Source organism: Eurosta solidaginis, chromosome 4, assembly GCF_040869045.1.
Source record: "Eurosta solidaginis isolate ZX-2024a chromosome 4, ASM4086904v1, whole genome shotgun sequence".
NCBI classification, from domain to species: Eukaryota; Metazoa; Arthropoda; class Insecta; order Diptera; family Tephritidae; genus Eurosta; species Eurosta solidaginis.
In genome coordinates this window covers 203,007,020-203,032,538 of record NC_090322.1, presented here as the reverse complement: position 1 = coordinate 203,032,538, position 25,519 = coordinate 203,007,020, and the positions used below count along the sequence as shown (strand labels likewise).

Sequence of the window (25,519 nt, the reverse complement as noted above, 5' to 3'; positions counted from 1 at the left end):
CCACCTTTTGATATAAAATTCCATCTTAACCCTTCAAGGCAAAACTTGGAGTTATCGGTACAAAAATAACCCTGCACTTAATTTCTCTATATTTCTTGAACAGCGTAATACTAGGTTCAAACACACACCAAATTGGCAATTTATACTATTTGGGCAATTTATTACGCAATTTGTCATATAATAAATTGTAATAATAAATTGCCAATTTTAAAAAAATTGCGTAATAAATTGTTTCAAACTGCAAATGCAACATTGTAAAGTGTGTTTATTGAGTATACTTAAACGTCAGTTACGCATGGCTGAACTATATGGTTGGCTCATCTAATCAGCTGATTTTATGTCTTTCATTTCACTGGAGTACGGATTTCAAAAGAAGATGGCAAAATCAAAATGAAACCAAAACATTGAACACATTTTCTTACAACACACAAAAATTTCAAAGTTTTATGTTTTCATTCCATTTCATTCGCCTAATAATGTGCGTGTTCATTTTGACAGTCTGAACAAAGGTATGTTCTTGCTGTAGAGATGAGCCAACCAGCTATCAAATTACTATTGTGTAAGCTAAATCGAGTTGTATGAACAGCACTCAATTCAAATCAAAATTTCCTCAATTTATTTTTCTGTTTGAACATAGTATAAGATTTTCGAAACTTTCTTTGCCTTATATAGCCTCCTAAATGTAAATTGAGATGCATTTTGATTCAATGTTCTATCTATAACGGTGGAAGCGGTACGTGAGAAGCCCGTTTAGCGACAACTGCTGTCGATAAAACCGATTTTTGTGTATATCTCTACAACCAAGGAAAATCTCCAAAAAAAACATTTGGTTTTAATACATAAATACTTACTTGTAGGTAGATTGACATTTTGATTTAAGGCTTCATAATTAACGGCACCAGTGCTACGAGGGCTACGACATTTACTGTCGACTGAACCGAACTTTGTGTATATCTCCTTAAGCAAACAAAATTTCCACAAAAAAGTTGTTGAAAAATGTAGCTACCTAACTGTAGTTTGGAACGTATTTTGATTCAACGTTCTATCAAGAACGGTTCAAGCACTACGTGAGGTAAGCGGTTAATCGACAAAACCTATTATTGTATATATTCCGTGATAAAGAATACCCTTATATCATATGTTATCATTCTTTCGGTCTTTGGCAGTGAGTTATGGCATTTTTTCCATACTCCGAAAATATATTTATTGAAAAATTGGGCGCTGTAATCGTTTGATTTCACCCATTTTCATTACCAATCTATTCGGGGTCAAGATAAGTACAAAATTTATGAAAAGTTGTATACATACACAAGACGAATTTATTACCAGGTGGGGTTATGCCAACATCTGATTGCTTATTCTTGATTATTTTCCAGACAATACCTTCTACAACAATATGTCAGTTAATCGAAATCAATATAAATTCTCTTTTGACGTGACATTCTTCTGTAGGGCGAATTGGTTGAATTCACTTTGCGATCACCTTGAATAGATGCGCCTGTTATATTATGTTCAAACAGAAATATAAATTGAGGCAATTTCGATTTAAATTGACTGTGTTTATATAACTCAATTTAGCTTACACAATAGTAATTTGACAGCTGGTGGTGTTTTGAATTTAAAATTTATTTGTAAAAAAAAAAAAAATAATTTTAAAAAAAGTATGGAAAATTCTAAACGTGTGTTGTTATTTAAAGCCATAGAATGAAGGTTGGATTCACGGTTGGCTTTTAAAATTTCAAATTTACTCACCATTTACGTTGTTCGCCATCAATTTTAACAAAATATTGATTTAGTTTATTTGTGTTTGACGTTTTGTTACTTTGACTTTTGGGTTTTTTCGTAAAGCTGACGTTTAAATCTACTCAATAAACAAACTTTACAATGTTGCTTTTGCAGTTTGAAACAATTTTTTACGCAATTTTTTTTAAATTGGCAATCTATTATTACAATTTATTATATGATATGTTGCGTAGTAAAATGCCCAAATGGTATAAATTGCCAATTTGGTGTGTGTTTTGTACATATTATTACATAAATTAAAATTTTGCCCAATTTAAAGAAATTTTTTTCAGAAAATATTTTCGCCATATAAGCCCAGTTGTAAATGTATGCAATGCATATTATGCACTGAAACATGGATTACTGAAGCATGAATTGGAGTTATGTATGCATGCCAGCATAAATGCACGTTTATTTCCTTTTAACATGTGTACTTTCTCAGGGAGCCTGCAAACTCTAATACACTGATGACCTGATATGAAACTTCTCGCTCTCTGAGAGCGCGTGAAAATGTGCATTTTTTATAATTTTGGCCATAGATGCCATCATACTCAAAATCAAATTTGGGCATTTCAGAATAACCTTGGGGTATTTTGCATGGTAAAGGTTCAATTTATGATTTTCACCGAAAATTTACTCAAGATTGTCAAATATGATATCAAAAAACTCGAATTTTTGTCAGGATTACAAATCCGAAGAAAAAAATAACTCTTTTTCAACTGTTGAAAATTTATCAGTGACAACACCTTTCGTCGAAGGTCTGCACACGAAACAGGTTTTGGTAGCAACTTTCGATTGATATATAAGTCAGCTTCTTAGTCTACGCATTGATGTAAATGGATGCATAAAGGCCATGTTTTTGTGGAGCGTTGCGACATTCCATTTTTGACAGCTGAGATAAATTGTAGGTATACGTATAGGTTAACGCAACATGTTTAATTAATAGCCTTTTGCGGACGACAACGCAGATACCTCATGAAGTGATCTAATTTCGTAATTTCTTATACATTTTTTGCGTTTTTATTGTATGTGGATATACATATGTATGTATGTACATAAACGTTTTGGTCGCATCAAAGTGAAAAAAGGGACTAGCCGCTTATTGTTATCTTATGCCGGTGCCAGAACAACAAAGCAAAGCAACGCAATCGAAATATATTATTTCATATTTTTTCACTTATCTACCACAAAATATTTCTACAAAACTTTACCTTTTTTGATAACGTTTAATAAGTTGTTATCAGCTTACTTGCTGATTTATTTGAAAATAATGAAAACGAACGGATTTCTTGGAGTTTTTTTTTTTTGCAAATTTTAGGCAACTCTATAGCCATCTGATTTCAAGTCCCATTCTTGGAAACGAATGAACTTTTGTTTACAATTGAATGAACAGACAGCTGATTTCAGCCCCATTCCTGGAAACGAATTTAGAGAGAATGAATATTTCGTATGAGGTCATCAGTGCTCTAATACTCCCTTTGTAGTACTTCTGTATGCATATGGTGCACTAGAAAAACATGTATATATCCATACGTATGTTTTTTACCAGAGAACTGTAAAAATCACAATTTTCTTGATTTAATCAAACATTAAAACTTGCAATCACATTCAATCATGCGAATAAACTCATAATTTAATAAACTCATCATCTGTCTTTACTAGACTCCGTTAGCATGATTGCGAGCGAATGACCGAACAGGCTTTGCGTACGATTGTATTGATCAAACGAAGGCAAGCGGAGAATAAAATCAAAGCACGAGAATTTGTATCGTTTAGTTCGGCAAACAAACAGAGTCGTAAGCTATGTTTATATGTAGCTTCTTGTCGCCGTGACGTAAGGGCAAAAGAATCATGAAAATATTCAGACGCATGGAGTTTTCATATTTGCCTCACTGTTGAGCAATGATGACATGATATGAAACTTCTCGCTCTCTGAGAGCGCGTGAAAATGTGCATTTTTTATAACATTGACCATAGATGCCATCATCCTCAAAATCAAATTTGGGCATTTCGGAATAACTTTGTGGTATTTTACATGGTAAAGGTTTAATTTATGATTTTCACCGAAAACTTACTCAAGATTGTCAAATGGGATATCAAAAAACTCGAATTTTTTCAGGATCACAAATACAAAAAAAAGCTTATTTTACCCGTTAAAAATTTTTCCGTCACAACACGTGAAATTTAATTTTTTGATAGCTAAGATAAAATGTACTTATCTATTTTCGTGCGTTAATATAACAGCTCATTTAATTTTGTTATTTCTTGTAACTTTTTTACAAATTTTTGATCCGCTTATGTAGTTGAATACACTTGAAATGAAAAATAATGAAAACGCACCGATTTTCTTGGATTTTTTTTTGCGCGGTTTACGCAACTCTGATCTTCAAGACCCATTCTTGGAAACGAATGAAGTTTGTTTACAATCGAATGAACCAATGTTTACAATTGAATGAACTTTAAGACCCATTCCTGGAAACGAATGGAGAGAGAATGAATGTTTCGTATCATGTCATCATTGCTGTTGAGGCAAACGAGCAAACGTCTGAATTGATTATATTAACGTATGCAATAAAAAAGTTGGTTGATTTTAAATCAATTTCGATTATGTTCGTTTAAGAAAGTTGGATCATTGAACACGATTATGTTGCCGAATGTAATCGAATGTTGTTGTTTTCGATTTTTGCTGTTCTTTGTTTCTTACATGAGAAATCACTATCATTACATTGACCAATAGGCATTAATTATACATATATAATTACAACAACAATTACATTGATATGACGAGATATAGAACAACTTGAAGCCATAAACTTGGATTATATGGACCATTAATACACGCACTATTCTAAACGGTTTGGTCAAACCCCACCATTCTTAAAATTGTTTTCACAGCAGTTAAATGGGAATAAAGCATCCTGAGCCAAACGGTCAGCGGTCGTAATTAATCCTATACAAATTCCACGGTTATTGCTCCAAGTTGTCCAATTTCTAATCAAGTATTCATATAGTGGATTTTTTTCGAAAAAGAAAACTTTTTTAATTACATACATTTCGTAAATACAAATAAACTTTTCAATACAATAAAGAAAAATCGAAGAGTCCTTAATTAAATTGAAAAGGAAAAACATATCTAAATTGAAAAAGAAGTTTATTTTATATGTTTATAAAATTTTGATGGTCCCCATAATGAATAAATTTTGAAATAAACATTTTCTGTGCTGCAAAATTTTCGAAAAAATTTTTGTTGCCAATTTTTTGGTGTAAATTTGAATATCATACCAAAATGCCTTGGCTTCATATAGAAGTGCTTTTTCTTTGCACTTTCATATGAAATTAAGGCACTTTTATATAAATCGAATTTACTTGTGAGGGCATATGGGAGTGTTATGCATTTTTTTTTTTTTTTTTTATTCAAAGTGTGATTTTGTATATGTGCCTATTTTACAGGCCAAAACAACAGTACTATAAGGATATAGTGATTGAGCAGCTATACATACGATCATTGATACAACATGCATATTTCATGCATGCATAAAACTTTTTCCACTCGACTAGCATTGAATTGTTCATCCTTTTGCACTTATAAAACACGCGTACTTTTTGTATAACTAAATATGATTCCAGGTAAATAAATAAATATATTTAGAATTAAAAAGTATGAATATTACATACCCTTTCATGCATTTAGCATACATACCTCTTGTATGCATGTAATTTATTTCAACTGGGAGGTAAGTGTTTTTTCCTGAGTGTAATAGTATTTAGACTGATTTAGTCCACATACTGCTCGACCACACATCATTCATAAACTATTACAGATTCTTCTCCTATCTACAGAAAATTTAGAATATACGCAGAGCAATCAAAAAGTTCAAGCTGTCTGCGCATTGAAACATCAGTTAGATAATATTGTTCTTGCTAGTTTGGGCTTCAATTAACCTTTGTGTTTCAACGTTTACATTTGCCTATTTTTTACTTCTTATTTTAATTCTTAGAATTTAAGTGTGACAACAAATTATTTATATGGAATTCTGAGTGTGTATTGAAAACAAGTAAATACGTGTTATAGATATTTAAGTACATGTGTAATTTGCATAAATACAATCAATTTATAATTAAAATTATATATACATCACGGTGTCTATAAAAAGACAGTTAAGTATCATACAATATAGAATGAAAAATAAGAAGCATAAATATACATAGATATATAAGAATTATTTACAAAAAGTAAATATTAAATAAACAAGTATATAATTACGAAACATGTAAATATTAATGAAAATATGAAAAAGAAAAAAATATTGTATCAAAAAGCTGGTATCAATATAAACGTGTGTAGAGATAATAATAAAATACATATTTACACTTGCGGTCACACATACATATTACGTACGTACATGTAAATATACCAAGCTACCTAAAAATTTATCTTGAAAAAATTAATTAAATTTTGCAAAAAAAGTATGCGTATTGAAACGAAAAACTCTCCCATAATTATCTGTTAATTATTAAATAAAATAATTACATATTAAGTAAACCGCTTTTTCGAATTGCGCAAAAAAAAAAAACTTGATTCTGGGGAAAATACGCATAAATAGTTTATAAAAAAAAAAACGAAAATATGCATGGCAAAAAAAGTAATTATACTTAAGCTAAAATAATTGGAAAAACTCAAATTAATAGCAATAAAAATAAATCGTTACTAATTAACTTACTGAATTACCTATCGTAAAGCCTGAAGAAGTACATGCTTAATTGCACGATTTCCTAGATTCTTTCGTATTTAATTTTGAATAAGTACTTATACAAAAAGTTCTGCAAATTGTAAAATGCCCATAAAGTCCTAACAGCTACTTGTTAATGTCAATGGCATGTAAAAGGATTTTAACATTTAGTCATTGCTTTCCTTATGACCGAACTTTGCTGAAAAGACCCCACATCCAGTTTCGTACAACTGTCTTATTCTCGGCACATTCTTTTAATTTCTGTAACGGTTTTTGTTGACTTACAAATTTTCAAAACTTTCTTTCATCTGAACTCAATATCGCTTAATTCCCCGCAACTAAGGCACGTTCAAGTTTCTCATAACGTAACGCACATTGTTATCTTTGTACCACTTTTGTGTGACACCGGCGTAATGTTTTGAAGCCAAGTCTGTCCAAAATATATAATAACCATTATGGCGACGTAAAAAGAGAAAGTTTTTGAAGACACTCTTTCATCCGAATTTCTACGTTAATGTTTCCCATCGTAGAAAACGACGTGAATTTATGCCCACATTCACAAATATCTTCTCCAATCAAAGCTTTATTCCAAACTTTTCTTTCAAGGCAGTTTTTTCCGATTAGGAATGTTCTCTTCAGACTGCAAGCAGTACAACTGGGTACTTGACAACTTTCTTAGGTCCATTTTCAAAGACGTTTCGTCGTCCATAATAACAAAAACATTTTTGTTTGACAATTTTGTCTCATAGAGCTTACGTGCAAGGGAAATGCTTTTTGACGTCTATTTTTCACTGCGTATTGGAACTTTTTTCTTTTTGTAGGTTTTTATACCATTTCTCTGCTTCATTCATGTGACTTGCACATGTGTGGTTTTGGCTCATGATTCAATTATTTTAGCTGCCTTGACAATATCTTTTGTTGGCATGCATGGGTTTTTCCTAATTAGGGATAGAGAATTATTCTCTAACTGGGCGTTTAGTGTACAATATTTTTTAAGTAGGTCTTACTTCTTACTAATTTTCCTCGTTATTGGAGGCTTGACTTCAGAACATTGTGGATAAGGCAAGTGCGATTTCTTCTGCATAGATGTCAAGATTACAAATAGAATGGACCATCTGATTTTTAAAGTGACTATCGTGATCTCATCCGTATCTTTTTCTATCACCTGCTAAGGATAGCCGAAGGTGTGCGTCGCCATCTTGAACATCCTCTCAAAATGCTGCGAAAACTCTAAAAAGTAGTCATCTTGAACATCGATTGACGGTTAAGATATAACTTTTGTCTTTTATGCAATGTTTCAGAAGGTAATCTTATCTCAAAAGTGTTATAAAACAGCAATTCGGAAGTAATTAATTTAAAGCGTACTTTATTATTAATAAAAAACTTATAGTGAATTCAAAATTTGCAGAAATTTCTGTACCAGTCCTTATGGCGATTTATCAAATTTTTAAATAACTTATCATTTATTTTTTATTTATTGGTCCATCTTGCAAATTTAATAATTTTGACTCCTAAGTGAATTGGGCTAGTCGGCTTGTTTATCAAAAACTTAAAACATTGTGTATTTGAAGCTCATGAGTAAATGGCGCTTAATCGCCTTAACGATTTTGACCGTTTCGTAGCAAGCCATGTCAGTTTTCCCTGTTACGTGATAACTGACGCCAATTGCAAGCGCCAAAGAAGGTTAAGTCTTCTTCCATCTGCCACTCCCAACTCAGTGGTGGCCACCGTCTTTCGCTGCTTTTAAACTGCGGGGTCGACTGTAATACTTTCTTGGCCGTAGTGCTCTCGTCCATTCGCATAACATTATCGTCATATCTGCGTAAAGAAAATATAGATCATCATTATGCCGAAAACTTTCGAAAATCGTCATCCCTAGCATGAACCTTATGTTGCTGTTTTGTACACGAATTTTCAATGCATGTATATGTTGCTACAAATTTGCTTTGATCTGTAATCCTTTAAAAGAAAAAGGAAAAGTTTATGAAAATTTAGGTATTACTTATTTGAAAGGTTGCTCCAGATTTTCCGCAATTTATCCGTTGTAAGGTATGTAGCATTATTACACGATAATTAGATAATATCACTTGGCTTGTTTACGAAAGTAAAGAAGATGAAGACAGTACTTTCAAGTTACTTAAACAATGACCTGTGTTTTTACGAATTAATTTTGTATCTAGGGGCCGTTTTCAGATAGCTAAGTTTGACATTTTCTTTCACATCAACCTAGTGTGATCAATCCCCGGTTAAATCGATAATTGTGAATATTTTGTAGAATAAAAGGCAAAAAAGCTATTGTGAATACACGAAAACAGTTGACTTATGTTTACACTTTTCCTTGGACTTAACTATTGTGAATTCATACAAGTGTCAGATGTTTGAAAAAAAAAAACGCTCACAATAGTAAACGGCGTGGAACACCCGTTAAATGGCTGATCGATTAGACTTTCCGCAACCTAATTATCAACCTAATACCCACACGAGTGTAATCCTATTATTGAACTAGGGGTGGGCGGGTGGTATGGCCTAGAAAGCTCAATGTGGTCATAATAATCGTTACCGAGATAGTCGGGCTAGTACCTCAATGGCGCTTGTTACCGGAATATAGCGGATCTATATCCGGCGAAGGACCGTCAACATCGATAACACTCCTCAAAACCTTTAAATATGTTTTGCTGGTATATTGCATTATTTTCATATTTTAAAATGTTTTTTAATTGACTGCCCATATTTTCTCTATTATGTAGATTTTAGACATGAATAATAATATCGTCAGCTTAATGTGAAAATGTGCTAAGTCACTTTTTAAGAATTTTACAGGAAACGAAAAAACTGAATAATTTTTGAAATAACTTTCTTTTTTCAAAACTGTGAATGAGGATACCTTAATTGCAATGCTTTTGAGTGTAGAAGCTTTGAAAAAGATAAATAAAAATCATGTATGCCAACCCAGCAGCTATTTTATGACTTAGCACAATTTCCGCACTAATAACAAATTTTTTTCCTGACTTAGCACTTTTTACTCAATATGTTTTCCCAACTCTCCTCACCTTTAATGATTGAAATAAAAAACTAAAACTATATATTTCACAAAAAATACTATCTATTTGTCAAACTATTTCTAACGGTTCTGATCTGGACTCTTTTGCCGGATGGTGCGCAGACAATAATTTATATTTAAATTCAAACAAATGTTGTGTTGTGTCTTATTCCAAAAAGACAACTGCCACATACTTTATCTACAAACTAAATACTAAATATCTTTATCGTTGTCAAGAGAGTAAAGACTTGAGTGTAATTTTTAACTCCAAACTCTCTTTTTCTAGTACCATTGACTTCGTTGTTTCAAAATTTGTTGCAATGGTTGGGTTCAGTAGGCGTAACACCAGTGACTTTAAGAACCCTATGACGTTGAAGGCACTTTATATATCCTTGGTCAGAAGTCGTCTTACATATTGCTCAATAATATGGAATCCTTTCTATGAATCAAACTCCTATAAAATTGAGGAAGTTCAAAAAATTGTTACAAAAATTGCTTTACGTATGCTTCACTGGCCAGGCCTCCCACCATATACCAGTAGGTGCAAATTGATTGGTATTCAGGCTTTGCATGACAGAAGAACTTTTACCTCACTCATGCTTGCCTATAATGTAATAAACTTTAGCACGAATAGCTCTGATTTATCTAGTTTGTTCATTCCATATATTCCACTGCGTGATCTTCGGCATAATGGATTATTTATCGAAATAACTCATAAAACGAATTATGCTATGAATGAACCTATAACTAGGACTATACATCTAGCAAATAGATTCAGTAGTGTTATTAATTTTAATAACAGATTATATAAGTTTAAGCTTGAATTGTTTTCTATTTTTAAATAGTCTGTAACAAAGCATGTATTTATCGACATGTACCAATTGAAGTAGATTATGGTCAGCGCAAAGTATTTATCACACACCAAAGGTATGTATCAATTAGGTGAATCCAATTTAAAGGGGTTGTGTAGGCAAGCTCTCTCAAGGGGTTTCCAGCGCAATATATAGCTTCTCCAACCCAATTGTCAACCTCACCTATCCGTGGCGAATTCTGTTTCATTTACAGCCGAGGCTCTGGCGACCCCAAGTTCCACATGGAACTAGGGGGTGGGGAGGACGGGATGGTCTAGAAGGCTTAATGTGGTCATATAAATCCTTCCCGCGATGGTCGAACTAGTACCTTAATAGTGCTTTGTTATCGGAACGTGCGGGATCTATATGCAGCAAAGGATCATCAACATCGGCCCAAAGCCTTCGGGGAGTGTCTCTATCGTTAATACAACAACAACAACAACAAACATGTACTTTTAGACTGAGTGAATTAAATACATAAATAAAATGCGCGCACAAAGAAATTACTAGTAATTCAGTTTGATATTATTGACTCATTGACTTAGCACATTTTTTTGAACATTTGACGACTTAGCACATTTACACATCATTGCAAACAGCACGTAAAAATTAAAAATTTAAATACTTGTTTTCCGCCGATCGATGTATTTTGAATTCAGTTTTAAAACTGCATTAAAATACGATTTTTTAAAAAAAGTGACTTAGCACATTTTCACATTAAGCTAACGATATGTAATCTGATTTTCTGTAGACACATTTTGAAGAAAAGTTGGTTTGAAACACAAATGTGCAATTCATGGCGAGCACAAAACAAACCTCTTTTCCATTCTCTGGCTATAAGTGACCTCCATTCCCCCTGTCAGTTGTCATTTGACTGGTAGGTATGGCAATGGGGATACGGAAAGATTTTTCACTTGTATAAATTCACAATGGACTGAACTGAGACGCACAGTTTCAGTTAAAATGGAGAAAGTGAAAATTTCGATAACTTTCAGATAAGTGACTAACTAAAGATGGTGAAAGCTACCCTAAGTCGGTAGAATACTCGACTGTGATGTTGCTGGGTTATATATTATTTGTTTACACACATTTTAGTGCAATATGTACGCACTCAAAGAAGCTACATAACAGCTTGTGTATGTGTACTTTTTGTGTTTTATTATTTACTTTTTCTCAAATTTCCATTTCTTAAGTGGAAACAGTAATACATAGTCTATAAGAATAGAAACTTTAAATCAATACACTTATGCACATATTTATCCCAATTTATGTGTAGTGGCATAAGCCTAACATATTCATAAGTCTCTAAGACATGAAACCACAGTCAAATGTGAGAAAATAAATCCAATAAATACAGTTTATGTTATATAAGTTAATTTTTACGTCCGATATGTTGTTACAATTATTCGTACGTACTACAATAAAAAATAAAAACAAACTATTTCAATAGAAAAATTACTACTTAACTGAAAGTTGAAAGTGGAAGAAGTTCCACAAATAATTAGAACAAAAAATATTGAAAACAATAAACCAATTTAAGCAATTATATTATGTAATTTAAGCAATTATATTATGTAAATAAATATTCGTACTTTACTTTGTGAATGTGTAAAAGAAGTTATTGTTTCATTGTGAAGGTGCCATTATCATAAATATTTATTTTTTAATTTAAATACAATTTTGTAGGAAATGTTTTTCTCATTTTAGGCAAGTGTTTTCTGAGTGCAGTTAATCATTTAAGTAATGTTTCTGGTGATTTCTTAATTCCATTTATTTATTTTTATTCCATTAATATTACTGACTTTTTATTGAAAAGTTATGGATTTGCTATCGAAAAGTTATCGATATGTTCTTGAAACATTGTTGTTTATTATCGGATTAAAAAAATTTGTTATCGGCGTGATTAGTAGATTAGTAGATCGTAAATTAGTAATCGGTTTGTTGTAAACGAGTTATAGAGTTTTTATCGAAAAGCTATCGACTTGCTATAGAAAATTTATCGATTTGCTACATAAAGCTATTATGTTATCGAAGTTTTAACAATTTGTTATGGACGCTTTATCGATTTGTTATCGATGACTCGTCTGTTTGTTATAAAATAATAAAACGATAATATCGATACCAAGTTGATAAGAAACCGACGACTCGCCGATCAATATACGATAACAAACTGATATCCTGACGTTAGTTCCGCTATAGATAATGAGCCGATAGTAAAATAATAACGTATCGGTGACAACCGCTACAGAAAAGGCAGTGAAGCTCTTCTCAAATTGCTCGAATTTTCCCTTTTATGGAATAAATTTTGCCCCTTTGTTGCACCAATAAATTCCAACTTTTAAACCTTGAAACACACAAACTTACCAGTGGGATATGTATACCCAACAAGAAACACTATTTTAACAAAAGAAACCGCCATTATAGCGTTAGCTCAGTTGTGGTTTTACTTCAATCCCCGGGCAAACTCTCGTTTATTTGTTAATTATAATAAGGCCTCGATGCACTGCTACCCTTATTTAGATAAACTGTGATTGATATTTCAGCCTATTGATGTATGTGTAGCAGTGAGCTGCAATTACTCATCTTTTAAGATTATTAGTGAACTAACCAAAAAATGAGTATTAGTGCGTATGCAAACAAAGAATATCAAGCACTTATAGCCACTAACACATATTTATATAGTCATGCTTCGTAAAATGAATAACCGCTCATAAGCCACGAAGCAGTTCAGTACTCAACTGACTTATTGAGCAAGAAAGTCAACTGTGTTATACGAGAACACTAATTGGAATAAGTAAGACTAATAGTGCAATAAAATAAATAAAGTCATATTAGTCTTCTGACGCTAGCAACACAACGATGTACACGAAACTAAACTACACGAAACTAAAAAACACATTGTGCAGGCTTTTAATGTATATAAGTACCTCTTCAGGCTGTTTACTTTATATCACGAAAGGATCAACAGACACACAACCTTCATTGGAGAGAGTCTCTGCCTTGCCAAAACGACACATTTGCAGGGAATGTGAACCGGCGTTTCATCCTCCAACTTACATAAGCGACATACTTGTATCGGATACTAACAAGACTTACTTAGGTAATATTGTAGATTACAATGACCTGTGTAGTATCCAGTAAAAGTGTGTAGATTTGCGAGATTGGCTGATATTCTCGTTGCTGGGAGTATAAATAAATTGGCCTGTCTTTGATCTGGGTATTCAATAAAGTTTTGTCGGAACTGCTTTATTTCCTAGTGTATGCCTTTGTCAGTCCACAGAAGGGCTTTTGGAAAAATCAGAGAGGACTCCAATGCATTCATCCACTACCTAGAAAGTATTTGTGGAATACTAGAATGCACGTAAAGTTGACTGGCTGTCTGACATAATGTAGATACTTCTCGAGGATAAGCCTCTCTGTCGATATTAAAACAAATACAAATAAAGAGCGGCGCGATAACCTCCAAAGAGATTCAAGGCAGAGCTTCTCTTTCAATTTGCCTCGTGCTCCTTTTAATTTTTCCTATAAATTGGCGGGATGGGACCTACTTGTTTTATGCCGACTCCGAACGCCATCTGCAAGGAAGACTAGTTTTCACTGAGAGGTTTTTATGGCAAAAATACACTCGGAATGCTTCCCAAATATTACCGAGGGGCGACCCCGCTTAGAAAATTTTTCTTCTAATTGAAAAAAATTGTTTCTAAATTTTTGATGTTGCTTTGCCCGAGGCGTGAACCCAGGGTCTTTGGTGTGGTAGGGGGAGTACGCTACCATCACACCACGACGGCCGTTAATATATATATTATCTATCGCAAACTTCGATAACGTGAATTTCTGCCTGAAAAATTGTGGGGTGGCATCCCATTGGTTTAGATTTCATTTAGTTCGGCCCGTAAATACCATCAAAGTTTGTTCCATCCTTGAATTCGACCTTTCAGTTCGTAATTCAAAAAAATTATTTTTCTTAACGTACACCTAAATGTTTGTACGTGGAACTTTACGAGGAACTTACGCTTTTTTTCTGATCACTGGGCGATCCATAGCGAAATGAAAACAATAAAGGATTTAAGCTACGCGTCTTTAGTTTCAGAATTGAATTTGAGCTAAATTAACTCAAATTCACAGAGTTCATTTCCCTCCAGTGAATCGTACTAATTTCGATCTAGCGGAGAAGAGACGATACTAGTTCTAACATTGAGGTGTCTTCCCTATGTTCAATATCATTAACTGAATGTGGTACACACAATTTCCATGTCCAGTACAAGTTCATAGCCACAATCTCCCAGTGAAAATAGAAACAATTAAGAAAGAATTACAGACGCCAATCTTCAGTGTCTGGATACTTTTCCCTAGAAGTGATATCGTCAAATATTATTTATATGAAACGGGCCAAATTGCTCAAAAGGGAGCACAGGAAGCACTTTCAATGAAGCGCTTCGTAGTTGTGCATTGATTGCCTTTGCTGATAAGTTCCTTTTCAAAGTGAAACGCTTGACAAATTCTCTACTGGCTTACTTCAATGACATAAAGGTAAGCATATTTTGCCCCAAAAACAACAACACAACAGTCGGTGTATATATCTTACACTAAGTACATAAGTCGGTAACTGCAGCACTTGAATGATTCGAAGGTCAGCAGCCACAAAGTCAAGTGAAGTGAAGCTTAAGCGATTACACTCCTTAGTTGCGGAAAGCTTTGAAGGAAATTCATGTAGCTGATTCTAAATCTCTGTATTTGCAAAGACTTCAAAATTCATCTAAGTGCTTAATGTATGCATTCGTTTACTTTGCATTGTTGTTGTGTAATTGATTTTTATGACAGTGATATTGTTGCCACGGATGCTAATTAAGCTTAAAATTAAGTTCTGGAAAAATTGTGAGTTTTCAATTAAATTGTGAAAATAATTGCTTACACCATATGTGGTTGAGTGAGTGCATCTTCTCTGTTTTGCCACTGAAGCTGACTTCCGACGCGCTCTTCCTCCAACACCAATTAATTATTGAAACTTAAAATTATTTCTGCCAAGTACTTAGCAAAGTTTAATACTGAAGAGAATTCAAACGTAAATAAAAGTCTCAAATGAGATAAGGAAGGCTCAATATAATTGGTAATCAGTGAAGTGGAATAGACAAATCCGGATGTAGTATGAGTATTCTTATTGAAAGATAATACTAATATTTTATGTAATTTATGTTAAGAATTTTAATAAATAAAGAGCAAATAAAAATGTGACTGTCTTCGGGTATGTCAGTTGACATATAACTTAAACGAATGTGACATTATTATAATCTTATTGAATTTAGAGTCCTCGATGCTGAACGGAAGCTGGACCATGAGCGGTGAGGAATCCCTTGGGTCTCTAACACAAACTTACTTCCCGCATGTCCCAGTTGCACAGGAGTCAGCTTCATTACCGGCGATTGCCAGTCTAAGAGTAATGCCTTTAACCCGCCATGGGGAAAGCCAACTTGCTTGGGTCATAATTTTTTATACGCCCTAGAAGTCTTCGGCCCGAGTTAAATAATTCGCAACTTCACAGATTTTTGGGGACTTCATCTAGCTGTCTAGATGGGGGCGACGTATTAGCAAAAGTTGAAAAGGCGTACTCCATATGAGGGTATTTGCTTTGAATCGTGGCAATGAACTACCTGCTTTAAGACTTTGAGGGTTGGGGCTATCAAGTGGTGGCTTATATCAATACCATGAATATACTGGCGGGAAGTTTGCAGAGACTACAGCATGGGCAGGCCAGACTACTGTCAGCCGGCGTCCGCTCCTGTTGTAACATTCAACACTTATATTCGCACAAGCTAGGATTGGGGTGGGATTTTTAATATGGGACAGTAACCTGGTGAGCCTGTTCACGAGTGGATACAGGCTAGATGGGAGGATTTGGGTGGGTATATTGATTGAATTGAAGGATTTAAAATCTTCTCAGTTCGGTGGCTATCAAAGCACTCTGCCTTGACCTTCTTTGCAGTAGCATCTTACTTCTTTTTGAAAAAAAAAAATTATATGGGTAGCAGTGCAAAGGAATATGCCTAGTAAAATTAAGGTTGATTTATTGGCCCGAGGAGGCACTGCCAAACTTAGGGTGTCTGCCAGTGGAGATTTGGCTGGCCACTCGCTCTTTACTTGCAGATATTTATAGGGAACACGTAGTCACCTGTGGTTTGCTTCTCTAAATATCGTCCTCGAGTCATCTAAGTAAACGCTAAGCGGACACTATCACCTGTATGGAAGCGAGATGCTTCTGACTGAAAGTAGATAACAGGCGATTTGCTTAAATTATTGGGTTCTACAAGGGTAATTTTTCAATAGTGATTGGGGTTTTGACGGGTTAGTGCGCAATGGGATTACATGCGATACGTCTCAACATACTGAGAAACCACTCTTGCTGCAGCTGCAGACTAGGTGGAATAACTCATAATCTTAAGTTTGTTCAGGTTTTGCCAGAATTATGCGAAAGTATTAGGTCTTGGCTCACTTTCTCCAAAGAATTTATTTGGGGTCGAGGTCAGACTTATTCGCAACTATATCGCTGCTATGCAAGAACTTCTATAGTAGCCAAAGTGTTTCCAACATTATCTCATTTGGTATCACAACGGGCCTTAATGTTAGCCAGAGAGCTTTCCACTGAGTAAGCTCTCATAAAATCGTAGCAAAATTCTTTTATAAATATTGAGTTCGTTTGCTAGTACATACGATTAATTGTGAATACATTTTGGAATACATTTTGGACACAAAATAGCATCATCAAACACCGGAAGCTGGTGCAGTAGCGTAGTAATGGGGGTGCCATCTTGCCCCTGGCGCTAATCACAGGGGGCCGCCAAATGGTACGCAAAGCAGAACTTCCTGGATAATCTGTATTTTTATTATAATGATTTCTGGAAAAAAATTTCTGTGCTAAAAAATTCATGTATATATCCGGAACACTTGCGAAAGGCTGTGGAATAATTGAAAGCTTATTACTTGTTTTCTCACGTTCAACTGGGAATTATTAAAAATGCTTTAATAAAACTGTCAAACATGAATCTGAAACATATGGAGCTCCAGAATACAAGCGGTTAGCGTTACCGTCGATGGGCAGAGAATGTAGTAGAACAGTTAGAACAATTAGTAGATGACACTAACACCACAAGTGTAAATTTTAGTTTCATACCATTAGTTCATTTATGGTATGAAATCTTAAGGAGGATTGATCGTGTGTACCTCAGATTAAAAGCGAAGTCTCTTTGTGAAAAATGGGATATTTATATAGAAAAGCGTGTAAGAAGGCCCCGCAAAATGCCCGGAAATCGGCTAGAGATGTTGGTCTTTCCGCAGAATGTGAAATTTCTCGCGTTATGAAAAGTGTTCTCGATCGTATCCAACAAGAAAAACGTACAAGATTTGCACGACTAAACGACCTTAATGTTAAATTTGGATTTCTCTTAAAAATATTTGCTCCGGGCGCAAGAAAGCATCAGTACGCCACTGCGCTGGTGCATCAATTAATAAAATTATTGTTAAGTCGACTTACATGGTTATTGCATGAGACCACAAATACAATATTCAGTTTAAAATTCAATTGAAATTTTTTATTTGAAACCCCCTTTTCTTAATTTAAATAGTTGTTAAAAGTTTAGCGACAGGCTTACCGACAGCAAAATTCAATTAATTTATATAATCAAGTATATAACTTTTATTGTTGGTAAGTATGTAAGTATGTTCTTCAGAGCTTACCAAAGCGTAAAAGTCTTAGAAGTTTTTATTCACTTCCAGTGTAGGAAACTGAATAATTTATTTGATTTATTGAATTCCCATTGAATATTAACTATAAACATTTACCGAAACTTTTTCCACATTGCTTGTTATACTTATGTACATATATGTATATGTATACACCAGGCTTATGTGCATATGTATGTGAGTATGATTATAGAAAGCTACACCAATTAGCATGAAAACTGTGCGTGGTAAAACTTTCGCGATACCAAAATTTGTAAGAAATGGTAAGTACCAACGACGGACAAACAAGGCTTGATTAAGAAAAATTAATTTTTAGGTAGTTATAAAATATTTGTTATAGAAATCACTGAAGATAATATTAAAATATTGGTAAATATTCAAATACAGATATGATAAATTTCATATCAAATCCAATATGCGTTGAAACCGACCCCCTCAGAATTTGATGAAATTTTGCATGGGGTTACATCTTACCCACCCAAACACAACCTCATTTTTAGAAATTGCATTTTCGTAAAATTGTGGGCGTGGCAAGGTATCGAAATATCCGAAAATATTAGAAAAATGACGATAATAGGTACTTTTAAAGTGTGATTACTACGGAACGGCTTTACCGATTTCAAAGATCTTCATACCGTTATAAAGGTATTGAAATAAGCTTTCAAAAAAATACACTGTAAAAATTTTTAGTACACTGAAAAAAAAAAACATTTTTTTAAATAAAGTTTAAAACTGAAAAAACACTTCAAAGATCAAGCGATTTTGAAAAATAAAATTTTATTTTAGAAAGGTCTATTTAATATATATAACATATCTGAAAACTAAAATGGGGTTTTTTTTTTAATTTTTTTTAAGTAAATGCATCTCTTGGTTATTTTCTCATATTTGGATATCACGCGTAAATTAATCAACAAATTTGAAAAATTTTTATACCATTAGAAAGGTATTAAAATCACCTTTGAAAACATATACTGTAAAGATTCTATATTACACTGAAAGAAAAAAAATTTTTAATTTTTTTCTAAATTTTTTTTTTCAAACTGGGAAAACACTTCAAAGACCAAGCGATTAAAAAAAAAATTTTTTTAGAAAGCTAGATTTAATATATATAACATATCTGAAAACTAGAAGGGTGTTTTTTTTTCTTTTTTTTAATTTATTTAAGTAAATGCATCTCTTGGTTATTTTCTGATATTTTGATATCACGCGTAAACTAATCAACCGATTTCAAAATTTTTTATACCATTAGAAAGGTATTAAAATCACCTTTTGAAAAAATACACCGTAAAAAATTTTTATTCCAGTGGGGTGCACCCCAGCTAACATCAAAACAACGGCTCGAATACTTCACGTACAAGGAAAAGGTCGGCGGCTCAATGTATTTGAGAACATGGAGATATACAAATTAAAAACATTTGACGGCAGGATAATAAACGAACAAACCAACACTATCTCTGACGAAATATTTGAACCCTTAAAACTAGTTTACAAAAAACAGCACAAGCCAGAAGGTACAGCAACCAAACACGTAACAATGAACAAGCAAAAACGAAAAATTTACCAAACGGCAAAAATCACCGATTTCTACCTACCTCAACCTACCGCTTTGCTAACAAGCGGTATGTCCAGATACCTACAAAAACAACCCTTGGAAAAGGTAACCATTCGGACGTATCAATACCGCTCACACACACACGCATATTAACGTTAACTACCACGGACACATAGATTGACATTACCTGACACAGCACCCATGAACTATAAAAAACAACACAAAGGATAGACACAGACCAGAACGAAACTAGGCATTGATATGGAATCAACTAATTAATACAGATGTGTGCAGCTATCAAGAAAATGTTCCTCTCAACTTCGAAACATTAGCTTAAATGAAGCAGCGCTGATATCTGAGCATTTTCCAGCAGTCTCCGACGTTCATCGTTGCTGTATTTGCGAAAGTTGTCGCTTTAAACTTAAGGATGCTATCAAGATTGCTGATAATCAGCGTTCTACTGAAACGGAAAGTGAAGAGGCACAAGAAATCTTGACTAGCGGTGAATTATATCAAGAATATAAGGAAGTTCCAACATGCAGCAGCTATACTAAATCACTCGAACGCAACGAACTCGTCGACAATATAAATAAGCATGTTATTCCTCATCTTGGAAGCCATCCATCGCCAATGAAGCGAAAATATTTAGAAAGGGATTCATACTGAAAAAAAAACACAGCAAATTGCGCAAGTATTTCGGATTCACTTGGAGGTGGTTCACTGTCAACTTTATGAGAAGACCTAACGAAGATCAAAGCTTACTACGAACAAATTTTGGAGAACATGAAATATCAAATCGAAAACTGCTCAAATAATTTGGATAAGCAAAAAATATTATCTCTATTACCAAACACCATGACATCTAAGAAAATTAAAGAAAATAAAAAAAAAATTTTTTTTCAGTGTAATATAGAATCTTTACAGGTGATTTTAATACCTTTCTAACGGTATAAAAAGCTTTGAAATCGGGTGATTAGTTTACGCGTGATATCAAAATATCAGAAAGTAACCAAGAGATGCATTTACTTAAAAAAAATTAAAAAAAAACCCCCATTTTAGTTTTCAGATATGTTATATATATTAAATAGACCATTCTAAAATAAAATTTTATTTTTCAAAATCGCTTGATCTTTGAAGTGTTTTTTCAGTTTTAAATTTTATTAAAAAAAAAATTTTTTTTCAGTGTGCTAAAAATTTTTACAGTAAGCCATTCCGTAGTAATCACACTTTAAAAGTACCTATTATCGTCATTTTTCTAATATTTTCGGATATTTCGATACCTTGCCACGCCCACAATTTTTTAAAAATGCAATTTCTAAAAATGAGGTTGTGTTTGGGTGGGTAAGATGTAACCCCATTCAAAATTTCATCAAATTCTGAGGGGGTCGGGTTCAAAATTTACGTTTTTTTCAGCCTTTGATATGAAGTTCATCATATGCAGATATCCAATATGTGATTTGTGGGCGTGGTTATCTAGAGATTTTTATAGTTTTTCCTATACCAGGTCTTTTTTGAATAATAAAGATAAGAAATTTATACAGAATATTGGATATAAACAAATTTGGGCCGTTGAAGACCAGTTACGCTCGTTCATGTGTCCTGAAGAAGTTGTTATTCAAATTTCAATACAAAATCTAAACTTAAATGCAGGTTATTGCACAAAAAAAAAATTGAGCAGACCCCTCTTAGTCGAATGGGTTGATGAGAATTGATATCTTTTAGTTTTTGTGCTGCTGATTCTTCCGGTTTTTTAAGTAAAATTTTGCAAGTGGAAGTTAGCGACAAAACCGCTAGTCGCTACCGGAAAAAGACGTTAGAGGCTACCGATTTTTCATTGTAGATATAGATGCATTTGAAATGACTATATACAACGAATATCTTATACGTTTACATGTATTAAAATATTTGATGATTCTCCAAAGTGAAACACAGTGAATGGAGCAAACGTTAGTTGACATAATTAGCTGTTGAAACACCATTAAAATTAATTTGTTTCCAAATCCGTAAGATAATTAATGTCAGAATCGTGTTGGTATCCATGCCATTGACATTCATTCCCTTTAAAAAATCGAGTTATTGTGGGAAATAGTTTTTAACGCTATTGATAATAATTCTCTTTGCAAAAGTGAATTAGTGTCAGAACTTCTTATGGATACCACTACCGAGCTTAGAAATAAAAATTCGCACACATTTTAATTCCAAATATAATATAATATTATTTGTCTATTAAGTTATGATTTAAAAATTGATGTCATTTAAAATTAAATTATTGGAATTTAGAAAAAAGCACAGAAACAGAAAATGTGGAATAAAAAAATCCGCGATTTTTAATTCCTAGTTTTCTATTCACATTAGTTTGGTTCATTGAGTGGTTCTAAATTACTCCAGCTTGAAATATTGCATACAATTGTGTTTAATAAAAAAATGTCTTTCTCTGAGTTGTTCTACTTTTTGTTTCATGAGCGTGCTCAAAATTAAACTAGGACAATCTTTATCACAAAATTTCCGCACCATGGCCCGCATCGTATTATACGATCACGAATCGAAATGAAATTCTACTCAAACCATAATCAGAAACTATCAAAAGATTCGTAAAAAGGATAATAAGTTATGGAAGTAATGAGTACTGGTAGCCACCATTCCAAATATTTCCCTAATGCGATTACCCATTTCAGAGCTATTGCGATTAAAAAAATTGTTTTCGATCACGTATATGATCCGTGATGCGGGCCAAGCTTTTTCAAAAGCAAAAAATTGCATTTGCTGATATTTTTCTATTTTTCGGAAATTATTGAAAATAATTTATTTTTGATTGTCATTTGTTACATTGACAATAAAAATCCAAACACCAAGCAAGACCGACTAGATTTTTCACTCAATTGGGCAATAATGAGATAATCTATATATATAAAAAGAAGTGTACATTTTGATTGTCACTGCATAACTCGAGAACGGCGCGACAGATTGCCATGAAATTTTTAGGAAAGAGAGACGATGGTTAGTTGATTTTGAAATCCTAAATCGGTTTAGCCATATATATATATAAATGAAATTCTGTGTGTGTGTGTGTTCGCTATGGAAACGTATTTCCCACACATCAATCATCACCAAATTTTGGTTATGGGTTCTTTCGATCAACGGGACGGTTTTAGGCTAAAAATAATTTCGATATATAAAAGGGGCGTGGCACCTCCCATACAAATGGAATCTTTGGTACTGCATACCTTTGAATGTATACATGCCAGAACATTGAAATTCAATGAGGAGTTATATGAGGTCAATCCCTAACACCACCAATAAAATGCGGAATTTGGAGAAAGGGGGCGTGGCACCTCCCATACAAATGGAATCTTTGGTACTGCATAACTTTGAAGGTATACATGCCAGAACATTGAAATTCAGTAAGGAGTTATATGAAGTCAATCCCTAACACCAATAAGAAAATGCGGAATTGGGAAAAAGGGGGCGTGGAACCTCCCATTCAAATGGAATCTTTGGTACTGCATAACTTTGAAGGTATACATGCCAGAACATTGAAATTCAGTAAGGATTTATTAGAAGTCAATCCTTAACACCACCAAGAAAATATGTAATTGGGAAAAAGGGGGCGTGGCACCTCCCATACAAATGGAATATATTATACTGAATATATCTGGATGTCGTAATGGTAGGATAATTAAAATTGGTAAGGAGCTATGTGACGTTAAGTCCTAAAACCTCCAGTAAAATGTGGAATGGGGAAAAACTATGGCTGCCGTACAAACTTAAGTTATTTTAACACCTAAAGTTTGACTGCATTGTTGAGTTTAGCTGTTATGCCTTTTGGATGTTTAGTAATCTGCCGCTGTTAAAAAAATTGTTTAGCTTCAGTCTATCTACATCTTCTATAAAATTCAAATTCTGTGTGTGTGTTCCCTATGTTCCTTCGATCAGGACGAAAGTTTTTCATATTTCATATTTCAGAATTAAGAATTTTAAATTTAAATGTTTTTGTTTTTTGGCTATGCGAAAGAACTATCTTAGCTCCCAAAAATGATCATGTTAACAAAATCAATGATCGCTTTCAAAATCAATTTCCTGGTGAGGTGACGAAATATAAATCGATCGAAGCAGTTACAGATGAAGATAAAATTGTGAATTATCCAAATGAATTTCTATACTCCTTAGAACCAAAAGGAATGCCTGCGCATATATCAAATTTGAAAATTGGCTCACCAGTCATGCTTCTTCGGAATGTAATCAAAGCAACAATCATCAGTGGTAAAAGCAATACAATAATATAAAATAAGATAAAATAAGATAAAAGAACAAAATGTTTTAACAGAAAATTTCACCAAATATGCGTACAAAATTCAGTTCAATTTACAGAACAATAAACTAAATTATCAACAAACAAAACAGAAACAAGTAAGGAAGGTTAAGTTCGGGTATAACCGAACATTACATACTCAGTTGAGAGCTATGGTGACAACATAAGGGACCATGTAGGAAATTGAACCGAGGGAAACCCTGGAATGTGTTTTTATGACATGTGTATCAAATGAAAGGCATTAAAGAGTATTTTATGAGGGAGTTGGCCATAGTTCTATAGGTGGACGCCATTTAGGGATATCGCCATAAAGGTGGACTAGGGGTGACTCTAGAATGTGTTTGTACGACATTGGTATCATATTAAAGGTATTAATGAGAGTTTTAAAAGGGAGTGGCGGTAGTTGTATATGTGAAGGCGTTTTCCAGATATCATCATCTGTTGGATACCGCTTATTTATTTGTATATGTAATACCTGCCAAGATTTCAAAGGTTTTTTATTTCGCCCTGCAGAACTTTTTCATTTTCTTCTACTTAATATGGTAGGTGTCACAACCATTTTACAAAGTTTTTTCTAAAGTTATATTTCACGTCAATAAAACAATCCAATTACCATGTTTCATCCCTTTTTTCGAATTTGGTATAGAATTATGGCATTTTTTTCATTTTCGTAATTTTCGATATCGAAAAAGTGGGCGTGGTCATAGTCGGATTTCATTCATTTTTTATACCAAGATAAAGTGAGTTCAGTTAAGTACGTGAACTAAGTTCAGTAAATATATGTCGATGTTTGCCCAAGTTATCATGTTAACTGCCATGCGGAAGGACAGACGGACGACTGTGTATAAAAACTGGGCGTGGCTTCAAACCAATTTCGCCCATTTTCACAGAAAACAGTTAGCGTCATAAAATCTATGCCCCTACCAAATTTCAAAAGGATTGGTAAATTGTTGTTCGACGTATGGCATTAAAAGTATGCTGGACAAATTAAATGAAAAAGGGCGGAGCCACGCCCATTTTGAAATTTTCTTTTATTTTTGTATTTTGTTGCACCATATCATTACTGGAGTTGAATGTTGACATAATTTACTTATATACTGTAAAGATATTAATTTTTTTGTTAAAATTTGACTTAAAAATTTTTTTTTTTAAAGTGGGCGTGGTCCTTCTCCGATTTTGGTAATTTTTATTGAGCGTACATATAGTAATAGGAGTAACGTTCCTGCCAAATTTCATCATGATATCTTCAGCGAATGCCAAATTACAGCTTGCAAAAGTTTTAAATTACCTTCTTTTAAAAGTGGGCGGTGCCACGCCCATTGTCCAAAATTTTACTAATTTTATATTCTACGTCATAAGTTCAACTCACCTACCAAGTTTCATCGCTTTAGCTGTCTTTGGTAATGAATTATTGCACTTTTTCGGTTTTTCGAAATTTTCGATATCGAAAAAGTGGGCGTGGTTATAGTCCGATATCGTGCTCAGGAAAATACATACCAAATTTCATCAAGATATCTCAAA

General features: G+C 33.5%; 1 protein-coding gene across 1 annotated transcript in view; it reads right to left on the bottom strand.

The window, feature by feature from the left end:
* Positions 1-8,318: 8,318 nt before the first annotated feature.
* LOC137248935 (uncharacterized) overlaps positions 8,319-25,519 on the bottom strand; it is a 109,800-nt gene continuing 92,599 nt past the window's right edge. Inside the window, exon 5 of the mRNA XM_067779936.1 lies at positions 8,319-8,330. The gene's annotated coding sequence lies outside the window, so the exon portion shown is untranslated. The remainder of the gene's footprint in view (positions 8,331-25,519) is intronic.